Source organism: Mesoplodon mirus (assembly GCF_964341445.2).
Source record: "Mesoplodon mirus genome assembly, chromosome: 17".
In the NCBI taxonomy this organism is placed as follows: Eukaryota; Metazoa; Chordata; class Mammalia; order Artiodactyla; family Ziphiidae; genus Mesoplodon; species Mesoplodon mirus.
This window is the reverse complement of record NC_138993.1, coordinates 21,420,189-21,437,182: the sequence shown is the minus strand read 5'-3', so window position 1 is coordinate 21,437,182 and position 16,994 is coordinate 21,420,189. Positions and strand designations below refer to the sequence as shown.

At 38.1% G+C, this 16,994-nt stretch overlaps 1 protein-coding gene across 1 annotated transcript in view; it reads left to right on the top strand.

Moving 5' to 3' along the window:
• The window catches only part of GTF2F2 (general transcription factor IIF subunit 2), a 147,822-nt gene that overhangs the window by 100,182 nt on the left and 30,646 nt on the right, over positions 1 to 16,994 (top strand). The window lies entirely within an intron of this gene.

Below are 16,994 nucleotides of genomic sequence, written 5' to 3'. Positions count from 1 at the left end.
TGAACGGGGGCTACTCTTTGTTGCGGTGCACTGGCTTCTCACTGTGATGGCTTCTCTTGTGAAACACGGGCTCTAGGCGCGTAGGCTCTGGAGTGCAGGCTCAGTAGTTGTGGCACATGGGCTCAGTAGTTGTGGCTCGTGGGCTCTAGAGTGCAGGCTCAGTAGCTGTGGCGCAGGGGCTTAGTTGCTCTGTGGCATGTGGGATCTTCCCGGACCAGGGCTCACACCCGTGTCCCCTGCATTGGCAGGCGGATTCTTAACCACTGCGCCACCAGGGAAGCCCTGTTTCTCTTTTTTTAAAGTATATAGTTATGTTGCCTGCAAACGTATACTGACAATTCATTAGCATATGAAATTTAGAAGAGTTTTATATAAATATATATATCCATAGTTATCATTATATTAAAAGTACAAAATAAAACTTCTGGTCCTTAAGTTCCTGAGATTATTGATCAGAAATAGACAGTAACTTAAAAAAAAAATTCAGTTTGAGTTTATTGATTCCTCCACGGGGAATACAAATTTCAGCATGGAGGAGCCTAGGTTGTAAGGCTGGGTGGTTTTTCTGAAACAAGTATTGCATGGTTTCACAGGTATGTACGTATGTGACAACTTATCAAATTGTGCACGTAAAGTATGTGCAGTCTATTGTATGTCAGTTACACCTCAATAAAACTGTTTTAAAAAACAGTATCACAGAACCTTTGCTTGAGTCAGGTTTCTTCTTTGATAGTCTTGCCTTCATTTGCTTTCACTGAAGATTTCTATTACAGTTTTTGCTAATGAACTTGAAAAGGAGTGCAGATCAGTAGTTACCTTGGTCCCTGACAGGTAATAGACACTCTGAATGTATTAGGCGGAATGTAATTGAGTAACACTGGATTGCTTTTCCTTCTTTAGTACAATGCTGTCAGCACTCACCTCGCAGGTGCCTATGGGAATACTGTTACCCTCCAGTATGTGAGCCATGAGTAAAGAACATGGGAGACGGAGCAGCCGCCTCCGGACTGAGGGCTGGCTTTGTTGGAGAGGCGATGACCCAGGAAGGAGTTTGCCAGGCAGAAAAGGAGGAGTAAGAATAGAAAAGAAGGTGGCAAATGCCAGCGGATCCTCAGAAGTTCTAGAGGCTGTTTTGTTTGGGTAGCAGTCTGTCTTGCCTACTCCTCCAACAGCTGGTAGCTTTTTCATATTTGTTTCTCCTCCAGTACCTGACACTGGGCCTAGGTATGTTAGGTCTGCAGAACCCTCTTGAATTCAGTATCATATGTACACTTACTGTACTCACATGCTGCTCTGCCCTTCCACTCACTGGTACTGTGTAGCTTCTCTTCATCTCTTGTTTATTGTTCTCCCTGACACCAGTCTCTCCTTACCCTGCTTCATTCTCCATATTGCTGCCACAATTCATCTTCATTTTACAGTGAATCCTTTGCTGTAGTTCCCGTGCTTTAACAACTGATTCCTGATAGCTCAGTTTGTCATAAAAAGGTGATTCCAATCTAATTTGTGTGTCTTGAGCAATGCTGATGAAAAACCCATTCAAGTAGAAAGTAAGGGCAGAGTGTGGTGTGGTGTGGTGTGCACAAGTCACTGGGCTAAATAGGACAGGATTAGAAAGTCCTAATTGAAATCTGGGAGGATAAATTGAGGTATCTAGTAAGTGTGGCTTTTACACTTTGATGTTTACACCAATCAAAACAAGGATAAAAATAAGCATAGCATTGCCTAGTATTTATTGGAAGTCAGCCATAAAAAAAATGAAAATTCGCCATTTGCAGCAACTTGGAAGGACTTGGAGGGCATTATGCTAAGTGAAATAAGTCAGATAGAGAAAGACTGTATGATGTCACTTACATGTGGAAGCTAAAAATTACGACAAACTAGTGAATATAACAAAAAAGAAGCATACTTACAGATATAGAGAACAAACCTAGTGGTTACTTGTGGGGAAAGGGAAAGGGAGAGGGTCAATATAGGAGTAGGAGAGTAAGAGATACAAACTATTAGGTATAAAATAAGCTGCAAGGATATGTTGTACGACAAGGGGAATATACCCAGTATTTTATAATAACTATAAATGGAGTATAGCCTTTAAAAATTGTGACTCACTATATCGTATACCTGTAGCTTACGTAATACTGTACATCAACTATACTTCAATAAAAATGTTTTAATTTAAAATAAAGATCAGGATATAACTAACATCATTTATGTAACAAACATAATATGATATATTAATATAACATTATTTATATCACTAGAATTTAGAAGATACTAAAATATAAACATGTCTTTAGTTAGTTCCTATATAGTGGCAGTTAAAAGTTCTTAGAGGCCATGTAAATTCATGAGGAAAAGACAAAAACATTTGGGTTTTTTTCGTTTCCAGCCTTTGTTTTTATAAGATTAAGTAAGAGTATGTGGAATGCAGGATACTTTTAATTCTTTGAGATAAATCTAATTCTAGCATTAATCTTTTGTAACTGTGTTACAGAAGTTCATGTCCAGCTTTTATTTTCATTCTTGAACGTAAAGTTTAAACTCTTCAAAGTTGAAACACAGGCAAAAATATTCTTTCTCCTCCCTCTATTAATGTTCTTGATAGGGAGAAAGTGAGACCATATGGCCTGGAACCCCATTCACAATGGAAAGTCTGAAGCAGTGAGTCAATAGGGAGTCCTTCTTCCTCCCTTTGCCGTCCTAAATGATGGTCTAAGGGTCTCTCACTCTTCAGTATCAGTACCACAGCAGCTGGTCCTAAACACAGCACTCTCTCTTGAACCTAACCACTCCTCTGATTTTCCCCCCGGCTTCATTTGGTGCTAATTAATCTCACTTTTTAATTTTTCAAAGGTTGCTAAAACAGCATATTAAAGTTTACCTCATTTTTTCAGAAATTCCCTCTGAATTCCAGCCCACATTGGTGGCCACATCCTGCCAGATATTTCCCATCTATTATTCCAGCATTTATAGTTTCAGGGAGTCACTAATGAAGTAGCCATTTGCTGTATTTGCTTAGTCACCATAGCAACAGTGTCTTGGTTCATGTATGCCTGGGTAGCTTCTTACAGTTTGACATGATACGCGGCTAATATTTCTGATTTCTACTCAGAGGCAACTGGAAATTTGCAGAATGGTATTTTTAAATTTGCTGAATAGAAGTTGTTTGATTCCACTGTTGTATTCTCTTGGCACCCATCACGTAGTCATAGAATCATAGACATTTTAATTTGGAAAAATGATTCATACTTGCAGTATATATTACAGGGACTGGCTAGAGAAACATTGCATCTATCATCATAAGCAGCTTATTAAATCCCTAACCTAAATATTTTTAGGAGTAAAAGAAAGTGATCAGAGGTTAGCAGTTGGGGCTGCTTGATAATCTTGGATGCTTAGCTTTAAAACCATTTTAAATAATTCTGGTTATAAGAATTCAAGCTACAGTATAATAAATGTGAAAATTGGAAAGTACTTCTCCTCACAGTAATTTTTCCAGTCTTTTATTGTCTGATTTCTGTTAGGTCAGCTTCTTTGAACTGCATTATCTCATTCAAATATTACCCTTCCTACACACCCACTCTAAGTTCCTTCAGTCACCACTGAAACTAAGTTATGTAAATCTATTTTCATTTTTAAAATGTGTTTTCTTCAGATTTCACATAGCGTAAACATGTACCTTGCAGAAAATACACATTCTCTAATATACATTATTTGGAGAAGACGGTGTAGCCTGTTTGTTGTGATAGAGTTCACAGTTTCAAAAATCTGATCTCATCTTAAATGATAAAAAATTATTGCTGTACCATCTGTTTTAAAATATGTAAAAGCTCACTTTAAACCACCAAGTTCATTTCACACCTAAATTGCTTTTATCAAACACTCTCTATACTTTAACCCCTACCTTGCGAATGAGTGAGTGAAACCCACAGATGCCCACTTCCCTTTAGTCATCTATAATGTCGTTTTGATCTGTATAAAAATACAGCAAGCTCAAATCCTTACTAATTTCTTTCTTGGCTCTGAATATTGAACCTGAAGAAACATGGGCATATTTTAGAATGTGTTTATTCAAATATATATACGTACATATACATACATACATATTTTTTTCACCTTTTCCTGCCTAACTCAGTTACTGAATGGATTCACGAGGAGACCAAGGTTGTATGGTCAGTTGCTATTTGAGCATGTTACCTTGGATTGTTCCACAGACACAGATTTTGCCCTCGCCTTTAGCTAGTAACACTAGAAGGAACTGGGTGAAATAGCTTGGTATGAAACCATTACCACTACTGGAAAAAATAATGTAGGAGTTTATGCTTTCTTACTGCTATTCAGCCTCATTCAGGATGTCTACCAAAGCAACATTTACAAAGATTAATGACCCAGATCATCATATCAACACATTAGCAAAATAAAGTGGATTTTGTCCATATAAGTAGCCTGTGTAATAACTTGTATCATCCGTGCATGTTGATGATGCAGGAAATGTTTTTATACATTTGTTTGGGGCCCATAATAGTAGTCATTCTATGACTAACCAGAGCTACATGAAGAATAGCCTGATATCCCTAATGTTTTATAGGAGTTATAGGCTATAAAATAAGCGACTAAAAGGTAAAGCTACTTTTAAATGAGCTAGTAATACAAGTAAGATGACATAGAGTCTAAATCCATAAAGCATCAATACTGTTTTTGCCCACATCTTGTTTAGAAACCGTTTTCCTATATGCTAAATTTATTGTCTTTGTACTAAGACCAGCTATAAAAAACCTAGATTTGAATTGAACCAGGTAGTGTTTTATATATTTAGAAAAAGCAGACTGAAGCATTTCTATATTGCCTTCTTCCCTCTACTAATAGCAAGAAAAAATTATTTTATTAAACTCATAAAATGATATATTCTTTTTTTTTTTTTTAGTAAGTATTTGTTTATTTATTTTTGGCTGCATTGGGTCTTCATTGTTGCGTGCAGCCTTTCTCTAGTTGCAGCGAGCGGGGGCTACTCTTTTTTTTTTTTTTTTTTTTTTTTAAAGAATGGGGATACTGTTTCACATTTAGTCTTGACCAGTTCCTGCACTTCTGTTTTTCTGATAGGTTTTTTTTTTTTTAAGATGTTGGGGGTAGGAGTTTATTAATTAATTTATTTATTTTTGGCTGTGTTGGGTCTTTGTTTCTGTGCTAGGGCTTTCTCTAGTTGTGAAAGCGGGGGCCACTCTTCATCACAGTGCACGGGCCTCTCACTGTCGCGGCCTCTCTTGTTGTGGAGCACAAGCTCCAGACGCGCAGGCTCAGTAGTTGTGGCTCACGGGCCCAGTTGCTCCACGGCACGTGGGATCCTCCCAGACCAGTGCTCAAACTCGTGTCCTCTGCATCGGCAGGTGGATCCTTAACCACTGCGCCACCAGGGAAACCCTGGGGGAGGGGGGGCTACTCTTTGTTGCGGTGCGCGGGCTTCTCATTGCAGTGGCTTCTCTTGTTGCGGAGCACAGGCTCTAGGTGCGTGGGCTTCAGTAGTTGTGGCACATGGGCTCAGTAGTGGCTCACGGGCTCTAGAGCACAGGCTCAGTAGTTGTGGCGCACGGGCTTAGTTGCTCTGCGGCATGTGGGATCTTCCTGGACCAGGGCTCGAACCTGTGTCCCCTGCATTGACAGGCGGATTCCTAACCACTGCGCCACCAGGGAAGTCCCTCAGTTCTTAATAAATCTATCCATAGGCTCTGTATAAGAGAAAATTTGCATGTTAGCCAGGTCATGTCAGTGTTCACAATTCCAAACCAGAAGCCTATTTATCAGTCAGTGGATAGGTTTTAGGAGCTTTAAAAAGTGGGGATTGAATATCTCTTGAGAGGGCTGGCAACATGAACTGACAAAATTGTGAAAATAGAAAACCTTAGTGTAATAACTGCTCTCAGCACTTTATCAATGTGGTGAACATTTGAGCATTAGTGTTTCTGCTATGAAACGGAGTTAATTTTATTATATTAATGGTAATTTCTAGCAGTTTCTCTTTTAATTTTTAAAGAATTTTATCCACAAAGGTAGAACCTGGGGGCTTCCCTGGTGGCGCAGCAGTTGAGAGTGCGCTTGCCAATGCAGGGGACACGGGTTCGTGCCCCGGTCCGGGAGGATCTCACATGCCGCGGAGCGGCTGGGCCCGTGAGCTATGGCCGCTGAGCCTGCGCGTCCGGAGCCTGTGCTCTGCAACGGGAGAGGCCACAACAGTGAGAGGCCCGCATACCGCAAAAAAAAAAAAAAAAAAGGTAGAACCTGTGTGAGACTTAAGCTCTCAAAACCAAATTCAACTTTAAATTAATGAATAAATTTCGATCCTTGATGAAAAGAAAAAGCTTTTGCATTCTGTTTATTAAACACTTGATTATTAAAGTGTTTTTAACAAGATGTGTATGATGTGATTCGAGACTATTCAAGGGCTTGGCAACCCCCAGTACACCACGCTGAGCTGCCACAGTGACTGTTTGGCCCGCAATTCTCTCATCCCGTCGTCCTCTGAGTCACACATCCCTGTGGGATTCTGTGGGCTCTTGTTGCTCATGGGGACTCCACAAGGAAACAGAAGGCGGGAGTCAGTTCCTGAGCCGGGCAGGAGAGTTCAGGCAGCAGCAGCCCCTAGAATTAGTACTTAGGCAACACCCACCTCCCGTTGATGAAAATAATCTGGGAGAAGAGATGGGTGGTGAAATCTGAGTGGCATGAGTGAAACGGCGATGTCAAGAAGATCTCTGAACACCATCTAAATGGATCTGCCTCACACAGAAGTGTACGCGGGTCAGTGTGGATAAATGTTGGATATAAAATCCTAAACTACTCCTTAGCGATTATGGGCAGAAAGGGGCCCAAGTATTATTGTTTAATGTTTCCTGCAGGCATTAGCCTCTTTGGCCGATGAGGTAGAATAATGTATATGAAATAATCTAGAGCTATTTAGAAAAACTAGAGAAAATCAAGGGGTCCTAGAGAAACCTAGAGAAAATCAAGGACTAAAAAGGTCCAGGAGGTGGAAAAATAGGGCCACTCACCTAAGAGAAATAGATATCCACAATCAAGGGAGGGAGAGGAATAAAACAGTTACTTCATTCAGGTACACCCACTATGCAGTTTGTCTGGAGGTGACCCTGTCTCCTGGGAAGAAAAATATTCACATAACCTCCTTGAATCATGCTTTAATATGATGAGGAAGATGGGGAAAGATAATTTTGAAACTAATATTTAGTTTTAAAATGGTTGTGAGGTATCTGCATAACTTAGGAAGATGGTCTGCTCAAATGCATTTTTCTACTTTTGTTAAACTCAAACTCACGTTCTGGTCACTAATGGTTGAAGGTCATATATGAGAGATTGATTTGAGTGCCCTAAGGATTAACTCCAAAAATATTTTGACTACATCTGAAATTCAGTAAATTTTAAAAATCTGATATGTAAACAGTTACCCCAAACTGTAAGCTACCCTGCTGCTGTGGTTAAATTATAATTAGTTCTAATTAGCACTTCCATGAGCATTACACATTTTACCTGCAGCTGAATGGCATTTGGAAAGAAATTTTCTTATCCTTGAAAATGTCAAAGGAGATCAAAGAAAGTGCTTTTTATCTGATGTAGCCAGATATCCTCCATCAGGGTAAAAGGTGAACACAGATTCCATAAATCTAATCAGTGAAGCAGATAATTATTAAAAGTTATGTTTATTCAAATAACTTCCATACATTTCTGTTTAGTGTGGCTACTGAAGTGATTATAGTAAGTAAAATAATAATAAAATGTACTGAATGCGTACCATGGGACAGGCCATTTATTAAATGTTTTGTAAAGATTATCTCACTTATTTCTGTTGTTATAATTCTCATTTTTTCCCATGAGAGCACCAAGGTGTTGAAGAGATGACCAAGGTAACACCTAATAGTAGAACTGGACCTTAAAACTGGAGTCTGGGTTCAGACCCTGCCATACCATGATATGGTACATTCTTTCTAAACTAAGCATTGTTCAGAGTTGTTCTGTGTGCCATAGGTTTGCTTAATCTCTGATTTTTTTTTTTAATGGGAAATTATCCCCATGAATCTGAATACAAAAGGTATTTCTTTGTTGCCTTTTTGAAAATAGTCATTCCTGGGTATCCATGGGACATTGGTTCCAGGACCCCCTGCAGACACCAAAATTCACAGATGTGCAAGTTCCTTATGTAAAATGGTATAATACAGCTGGACCATGTTATCCATCCTCACATATGGAGGACCCGACTGTATTGAGTTATAAATATGGTTCCTAGTCCTTTTGATAGATAAGCTTTTACCCGCCACCCCTGGGAATCATACTAAATTATTTAGGCTTTTTACTTTTCTTGGAGTATGGAGAAGGGAAATAAAATGAAGAGTTCTTAAAAATGAAACAAGTATTTTTGTCATTCATCATCCATTGGAGTTTAGGGTAATTTCGTTTCTAGCATAAAAAGAGTAGCTACTTGGACATGTATTGAGAAACAGTAAATGGTCCCTGATTAGCTGAACTTTTTTCCTCATGTGTTTCTGCTTCGCGCCTGTACCAAAATATTGACTAGGGTATTTGATTAACGGGAAAAGCATAAGCAGTAAAGGGTTTCTTACATCAAATGCTCTTGCTTCCTTCTGCCCACCCCCTTCCCCTGACCCCGCCTTCTTTTTCCCCTTCCCTGTCACACACACTCTTACACTGAAATCACAACTTTCTAAGGTAAAAAACAATTTGCTTTCATGAGATGATATAAGAAGTCATGCCTTACTTGGACTAAAGAAAAAACACATTGCAAAGAAAACGTTTCAAGTGACCAAAGTTTATAATTATTTGAACAAAAACTCCAGGCAGTGCAAACCTTAGGTACCTTGTTGCTTCCCAGGCTCCTAAGAACCAGTTGCATGTGCCGTCTTCCTGACCCGCTTCCTCCCATTTGGACATCTGTAGTACTTGCATGCAACCAGAGCACTGGTGACTGGGAAGTAATGCTACTGCTTAGGCTAAAGGTGCCTTCAAGTTCACGATAATAAGTAGATTACATAAGGAAAGACTCTGAGAGAAAAGGAAACTACATAAGGTAGTAAAAATGTTCTGGCCATCAGGTAAGATATTTATATTTTGGACTGTTGAGTGGAGATTGTGTTGTTTAGCTAACAGATTAGGTAAATAGATACTCTCTGAATGTTGGTGATATATGCTCTGCCTGGAGAAGTGAAAATTTGATTGACAGTCTTACAGTGTTTTGGTGAAAAACAAAAAATTAGGCAAAAATTAAACTAAGACACATAAAATGTCTTCATTACACTGTCATTTATTTTACCTTACCCAACACATACCAGAAACTTGCGGATGGCTGTTGTTTCTAATGAATCTAGGAGAAAACAAGGTGCATTGTGAATTATCCTTTCCCTCACCAGATGTAGGTCCCTTCTGAACAACTTGCTAGCTAATGTAATGGACACGTTTTAGACATAATATATTTTCTTAAATAGCTATAAATATTTTAAATTGGGATAGTATATGTTTACCAACTTGAAAAGACATCTGGATTGCTTCATTATGTTTAAGATGCAGTGATATAAGAGCACTGGACAAGGAATCTTGAATTTTTTTCCCTTTCTGACAAGCTGTATGATCATGGGCAAGTCACCCTCACGCTGGGACTGAATTAGTGGTTTGAATTATATTACTCTCATGTAGAAGAATTCAATTCAGCGTTAAGTCTTTCATTAAGAGGGAACTGTTAGGACTCACCGACCTAGAGAACAGACTTGTGGTTGCCTGTGAGGGGTGGCGGGCGGGGGGAGGATTGGGGGTTGGGGGTCAGCAGATGCCAACTAGTATATACGGATGGATAAGCAACAAGGTCCTACTGGGTAGCACAGGGAACTGTAGTCAGTATCCTGTGATAAAGCATCATGGAAAAGAATCTGAAAAAGAATATATATGTATATATATCTGTGACTGAGTCACTTTGCTGTACAACAGAAATTAACACAACATTGTAAATCAACTATACTTAAATAAAATTAAAAAAACAATCATAGGGAGAAGGAGAAAAAGAGGGAGCTGTTAGGTTGAATCATATGAAATTGCTAGTTTTATAAAAAGCCAAAAATGATCAAAATTCTGTCTTATATAGGAGATATTTTTTGACTGTTTGAGCATGAGCTAAAATGCCCTCTCCTAAGAGCAATCTGGGAGAGTCCATCAGCCAGCTCATGGATCTCAGGATGGCAGCATGGGATTGGAGGTGCAGGGAATTGCGGGTCCTTCAACAAAATTGTGTAGTTTTGATGCCAGTGTTTATGACGCACTTGTGTCCTGGCTTTCTTAGTTCTAGTTATAATTCTTAGATCTTTGCTGCTGCTTTGCTTAAAACAAAAAACAAAACCCCTGGGATATAGATATATGGATCAGAGGACTGCTAACTGGAGGCCTGGTATTCCTAGTGTATGTGTTTTTTGGTTTTATGGGGGGTTTTGTTTTGTTTTGTTTTGGGGGAGGAGGATTGCCCTTTTTTAAAAATTGAATTAGTTGGCAGTGTCTAATGAATGATTTCACATAAGAATCTGACTCTGCATTTTCTTGAATAATTAGGCAATCTTGTAATAGCAGTCTTATGCTCCTGCAGAGTAACCTGGTGCTGAGGACTAGTTGCCCACTTGGGGTGGAGCTTGTGCTCTGTTTCCAGTTCACCACAACCCTCACCTCTCCCTGTTACTTTCTCCTTTACTTGACAGGCCCCTGTAGACATTTGCGTTTGCGATTCTCTTGCACTCTCCAGTAGAACTTTCTGCAATGATAGAAGTGTTCTATATCTGTATTGTCTAGTATGGTAGCCACATGTGGCTGTTGAACACTTAATGTGGCTGGTGTGCCTAAGGAACTGAGGTTTTAATTTAAATTAATTTAAAGAGTTGCATGTTGCTAGTGGCTACTGTATTGGACAGTGCAAGCAGATAATGGAGTTTTTCCCTTTATTGGGTGTTTCCTACAGAGTGAACATTAAACCTTAATATATTTTACAGCCTCTTCTCTTAAATGCCAGATCTAAATGTTAGCATATATCACTGTAAGTCTTATGATTTTACATCCAAATTACCACCTCTGATTAAATGCAGCCTAAAACCTTTCTTCTTCTCATCCTTTTTTTCCTCACTTACCATGTTTATATCACATGCCCATTCTAGGCCGTAGGGATATGAGCAAGGTCCCTGTTTTCATTAAGCTTACAAATAATTGACAAATATTTCTAAGAGATACTTAATTTTAATATTTACTGTCTGTAATCCTTCTAGTAATTCTGCCAGATAAGGGTATATTTGATTAGTCGTCAACTGCAAGTGCTAAAATTTTTTCAAATCCACATTCTAATAGACTAAAATGTGTTACTATTACTGTTCCTCTGAGAAGCTCTCTGTCCTATTGAAGCTTCCTATAAATGTACTGTCTATTTTTTTTTTTTTTTTTTTTTTTTTTTTTTTTTTTTGCGGTATGCGGGCCTCTCACTGTTGTGGCCTCTCCCGTTGCGGAGCACAGGCTCCGGACGCGCAGGCTCAGCGGCCATGGCTCACGGGCCCAGCCGCTCCGCGGCATATGGGATCCTCCCGGACCGGGGCACGAACCCGTATCCCCTGCATCGGCAGGCGGACTCTCAACCACCGCGCCACCAGGGAGGCCCTAAATGTACTGTCTTAAAACTAGGCATCATCAGAACCTTTTTGTATTAGTAAATCAGCTCAGCATACACCTGGTTATTCCCTCACCTGGCCTTTCTCCCAGCCTTCTGTCCACCTGCTCCCAAGCTGGGCCTTCTTCTGAAACTTGTTTTTGTTATCTGACTTAGTGGGTGTTTTCACAGGCAGTCCCAGCGCTCCGGGCTGTTCCTGCTTCTCCTTGCCCAGAGACTCTTCTCTCTCACCCGGCAAACATCAGCTTCCTTCTCCCCCTTGGGAGGCACTGTTTACCTCCTTCACTGCTTTACTCTCTCCCTTTCAAAAATGAAATCAGCATCTTAAGAAAATTTACCTTCTTTTGTGAAACCTGTCATTCCTTTTTTGGAAACCTGTCATTTTAAGAATAGAATAAATTGCAGTCAAACGCAGCTAGAGCACAAAGGATAGATGAATGCTAAAATAATGATATTTACATTATAAAATGACTCCTACATTGGCAGCTGCTGATGGAAACATTTGTCATTCAGTGTTTTTGTAGTTGTTTAACTCTGTAGTTAATAACCAGATTAGCAAGGCAATATTACTTAAGGTATTTTGCTTAGGCAGGAGAATAGTCTATATGTATAAAATCAGGCATTATTGGGAAATTTGTTAATATGGGATTCAGCCTTTGTGATCTAAAAAAGGTGTCCAATAAAGGTCATTTGTTCATTTGCTTAGCCAATATTTTTGAGTTACTTTTACATAAGAAGCATTATATGTAGCAGTGAGGTAAACAAAAGATCTATTGACTAAAATTTGTAGACTTCTCTTCCCCAATCTGCCAACAGCTTAGAGCAGTAGAATTTGGCTTTTTTCTGTTTTGTTAGATCTTACCAATGTTCATACTTTAAAATATTTGGGGATGTTTATGTTACTTTTTTTAAATGAATTTTATATTTTCAAAATATACTAAATAATTTGAGAATTGAATTCCCACTGTAGTGCATAAATCTTAATAAAGTATAATGAAGATCTTTAAGTAACTTTAATAAGGGTGATTATGCACCATGATTATAGCCTAGTGACTAGTGACATTGACTTAATAGGAATATTTTTTTCAGTGTTATAAAGGAGAATGTGCTCTTCTTTCTCTCTCTCTCTCTCTCTCTGTGTGTGTGGAATTAGGCTAGTTGAAGGCAGGTTGTTGAGCATCAAGGAGAATTAAGTGTTTTTTGAGATATAATTGACATACAATATTATGTAAGTTTCGGGTGTACAACAAAGTGATTCACAATTTTTAAAGGTTATATTCCATTTATAGTTATTATAAGAGAATTACTTATTTTGATCTAAACTCAATAAGCTTTTAATTAGAGATGTTATTATATTATATGGCCTTTTAGGGACTGTATAGATTAATTGCTTGAACCTTTGGGTTAAAAAAAAAAGATCTGAGTTCCAGTTCTGTTTTGCCTTCTATAAGGAAAAAGCAACATTGAGAAGATGTAGGTAAAGCTTTTAACACAGTTTCTAGTAACATACTAAGTGCTTTAAATGTCTGTTATTTGTTATAGTTGTCATTTTATTAGTGTTTAAGCTCTTGGGTCATGTAGCCCTTGAGCTTTTTCTTTGATGGGAAAAAATGAGAGGTAAAACTGACTCTTTAAATAATAATTTTAGAAAGACTGGTAATTCATTGAGTCCTAGTCTTCTAAGAATGTGAATGTGTATTCTAAATTGTCCTGAAATGGTGGTAATAATTAGCAACATGTATTTTTTTAATGGTTTGTAAAACAGGGCCTAGCTGTGTCTAAATGATCACATAGTAATATTTTTCTATTACTTCTTGAAAATAACACCATGTTTTTAAATTTTCTGAAAAAGTTAAGACCCAATTTTTTAAATGGTTGGGACAGTAAAACTTTTAGCTTCCTCCCAGTCCAGCATAAAACCTCTGTATGTAGTTTGCTGTTCAGCTGTACAAACCAAATATTTCCAAATTATATTATTTTGTACAAGCCTAGTTTTAAACCTCATTTTGACTTTGAAGGCATGTTGAGGTCAGTGATGTTTAATTTGGTGCTTTGTTCAGTGATGAAGTGGAATTGCAAATTGTTCTGACGCTTCATGAGGTAATGTTAAATGAATTATTTAATGTTAAGTAAAGAACCCTAATAAATTATTTCAAACTATTCAGGTTAATTAAAGTATTTTAAGATTTAGTTCTTTAAGAATATGTTATATTTTCAGTCCATAGATTAACCTTTTGAGGTGTTTTGTTTTGTTTTGTTTTAACCTACTTATTTATTTATGGCCGCGTTGGGTCTTCCTTGCTGAGTGTGGGCTTTCTGTAGTTGCAGTGAGCAGGGGCTACTCTTTGTTGCGGTGCGTGGGCTTCTCATTGCTGTGGCTTCTCTTGTTGTGGAGCATGGGCTCTAGGCTCACGGGCTTCAGTAGTTGTGGTGCACGGGCTTAGTTGCTCCGCGGCATGTGGGATCTTCCAGGACCAGGGCTCGAACCCGTGTCTGCTGCATTGGCAGGTGGATTCTTAACCACTGCGCCACCAGGGAAGTCCCACCTTTTGAGTTTTGAATCATAAAGATATCCTCTTATAATTAAAACAAAACCCTTAGAGTTGACCTTTTAAATGTATAATAAAAAGGTTAAATTTTAATGTGAGCTTTTTATTTTTTTAAAAGTTAATTCAGTGTTTTCCTTTATATATTTAAAAGATTAAATACTTTGAGGATAAAAATGGCATGACACTCTACGGATGATGAAATTGGCTTTTAGAACTTTTGTATTGGAATTGAAAGGGAAGTATGCCACATGAACCTGAATTAGGATGCAGTGGCTGAAAATAAATTCTAGTGTAAAAGCCTGACAAGAATAAGCTGCCGTTTATAAAAATGCACTTACCTGAACAAACTGAAACCCCAAGGAATTTTCAAATTGTGAAGTAATGGGAACAATCATTTAATGTAGAAGGAAGAAGCTAGCGCATGCCTCCCTCCTTGAATGTCTCATAAGATCAAATTGTGGAGTGAGGTGATTGAAGCAGGAAAGATAATTTAGTGGCAGCATAACACGTAGATTACCATTTACAGAGGCCAGACCTCTGAGAACTGATTGCATTAAGGGGATGGGGCTAAGGTTAGAGCACAGAGAGGTGTTCAGAGACAGGTTGCCACTTGGTTATGTTTTTTTTTCCCCCTTTTTTCAAGGAGTTACATACACATGCTTAGTGCTACCTCTTTGTAAACGTTCCTATATCTGTCTTCAATCATTCTTTTCTCTCTAAACGCTTATCTCGTAGTCACTTTGAGACATCTTCTCAGCTTGGAGGAGTGATTTCTGCCCAGTCTTTTTCGCCTCACCTCTTACAAGCTTGGATTGCCCTGCTCCAGCTAACCCTCAAGTGCACATCTTGGAGTTAATCTTTACTTCATAGCAGCACGCAGTCAGTTATCATAATATCAACCCCCTGTCCCTCTTCAGTCCTGCAGATAATCAGTTATAGATAAGCGTTTGTTTAATGTTTGTCTTCCACTAATCAAGCCTTTTCTTCAGAGAGAGGCACCCAGTAATCATTTGCTGGATGATTGCCTGTAAGAGGCTCCTTCTAAAGTCTGGTCATGGCACAGCTCTAGCCATGGGGATGCAGATGTGGGAGAACAGTGGATTAAGCTGGAGAGATATCAGGGACTTGATCCCAGAGGGACATGCAGTCATGTAAAGGAGCTTATGTGTCACCCAAGAACAGTTAAGAGGCCATTGAAGGATTGTTAGCCCAAGGCCATCTTTGGGTGGACATCTCCCTTCTAGACCTCTAGCTAGTGCCTTCTTCCTGGTTCATAGAAAGTATATTTGGCCCATGAAAAGCAAAGTAACAAACTACATATGATTTATGGTTACATATACAGTAAGTTTCTAAAGACATTTCTAAAGTACTTTTTTTACACTTCATAAAATAATGAATTTATGTATTTAAAGGATATATATGGATTTATGAATAATTGGAAGAATTAAAATATTTATATTTTAATACAGAAATGTCTATACTCAATTTGGGGATCATAGTTAAAAATAAAACCTGTAGTATTTATAGCTTTCAAATTAAAAAAGCAATTGGTAGATATTTAATATCTTCTGAGGAATTTGGTATTATATCCCTAAAAATAGGAAGAAATAAACAGAGAAATAACTCCAACCAAGTAATTAAATAATAAGAATGTTATAAAAGCAGGTACCTTTTATACTGCAAGTTGTGCCTTTGAAGGACTTTTATTTTTTTAAAGTCTTTATTGGAGTATAATTGCTTTACAGTGGTGTGTTAGTTTCTGCTTTATAACAAAGCGAATCAGCTATACGTATACATATATCCCCATATCCCCTCCCTCTTGCATCTCCCTCCCACCCTCCCTATCCCACCCCTCTAGGTGGTCACATAGCACCAAGCTGATCCCCCTGTGCTATGCAGCTGCTTCCCACTAGCTATCTATTTTACATTTGGTAGTGTATATATGTCCATACCACTCTCTCACTTTGCCCCAGCTTACTCTTCCTACTCCCTGTGTCCTCAAGTCCATTCTCTACGTCTGCATCTTTATTCCTGTCTTGCCCTTAGGTTCTTTAGAACCTTTTTTTTTTTTTTTAGGTTCCATATATATGTGTTAGCATACAGTATTTGTTTTTCTCTTTTGAAGGAATTTTACATGAAAATTTTTAGTTCCTGTTCTGTTGAACCAAAGAATTTAAAGTCCCATTAAAAGAAAGTAATATGATGTTCAACATGTATTATTTTTAAATGACCAACATTTTTAAGGCTTTCAAACTAAGACATGATTTTTCTTTTTCCTTTAAGAAAGTATACTTCCTTTTCTGATTATGATAGTGATAGATGCTTATTGCAGAAAATTTAGAAAGCATATGGAAATCTTAAATGCATTCATTCTGATCTCTTTTTTCCCATTCTTTCATGTTAAGTGCCATTTTCTTTAAAAACCCACCTTCTTTTTTTTGTCTGTATCAAGTAGGTAATTTTCTAACATGGTTCTCAGTTTCTTTGCTGTGACCATTGCATCTCACTAGTTCCTTTTGGGTTCATTTTACTTTGTGCTAAAATGAATCCTTGAGTAGTTCTCTCAGTGAGGATCTGTGAATGATAAACTTTGTTTTTGTACAAAAATACTTTTATTTCACTCTTACTCTTCAATTATAATTTAGCTAGACATGGTTGGCAATTTTTTTTCTATAGTACTTCAAATGTATTCTTGTATTCTGATATCTTGCTGATGAGAAGTATAGAGGTACAGTGGTACC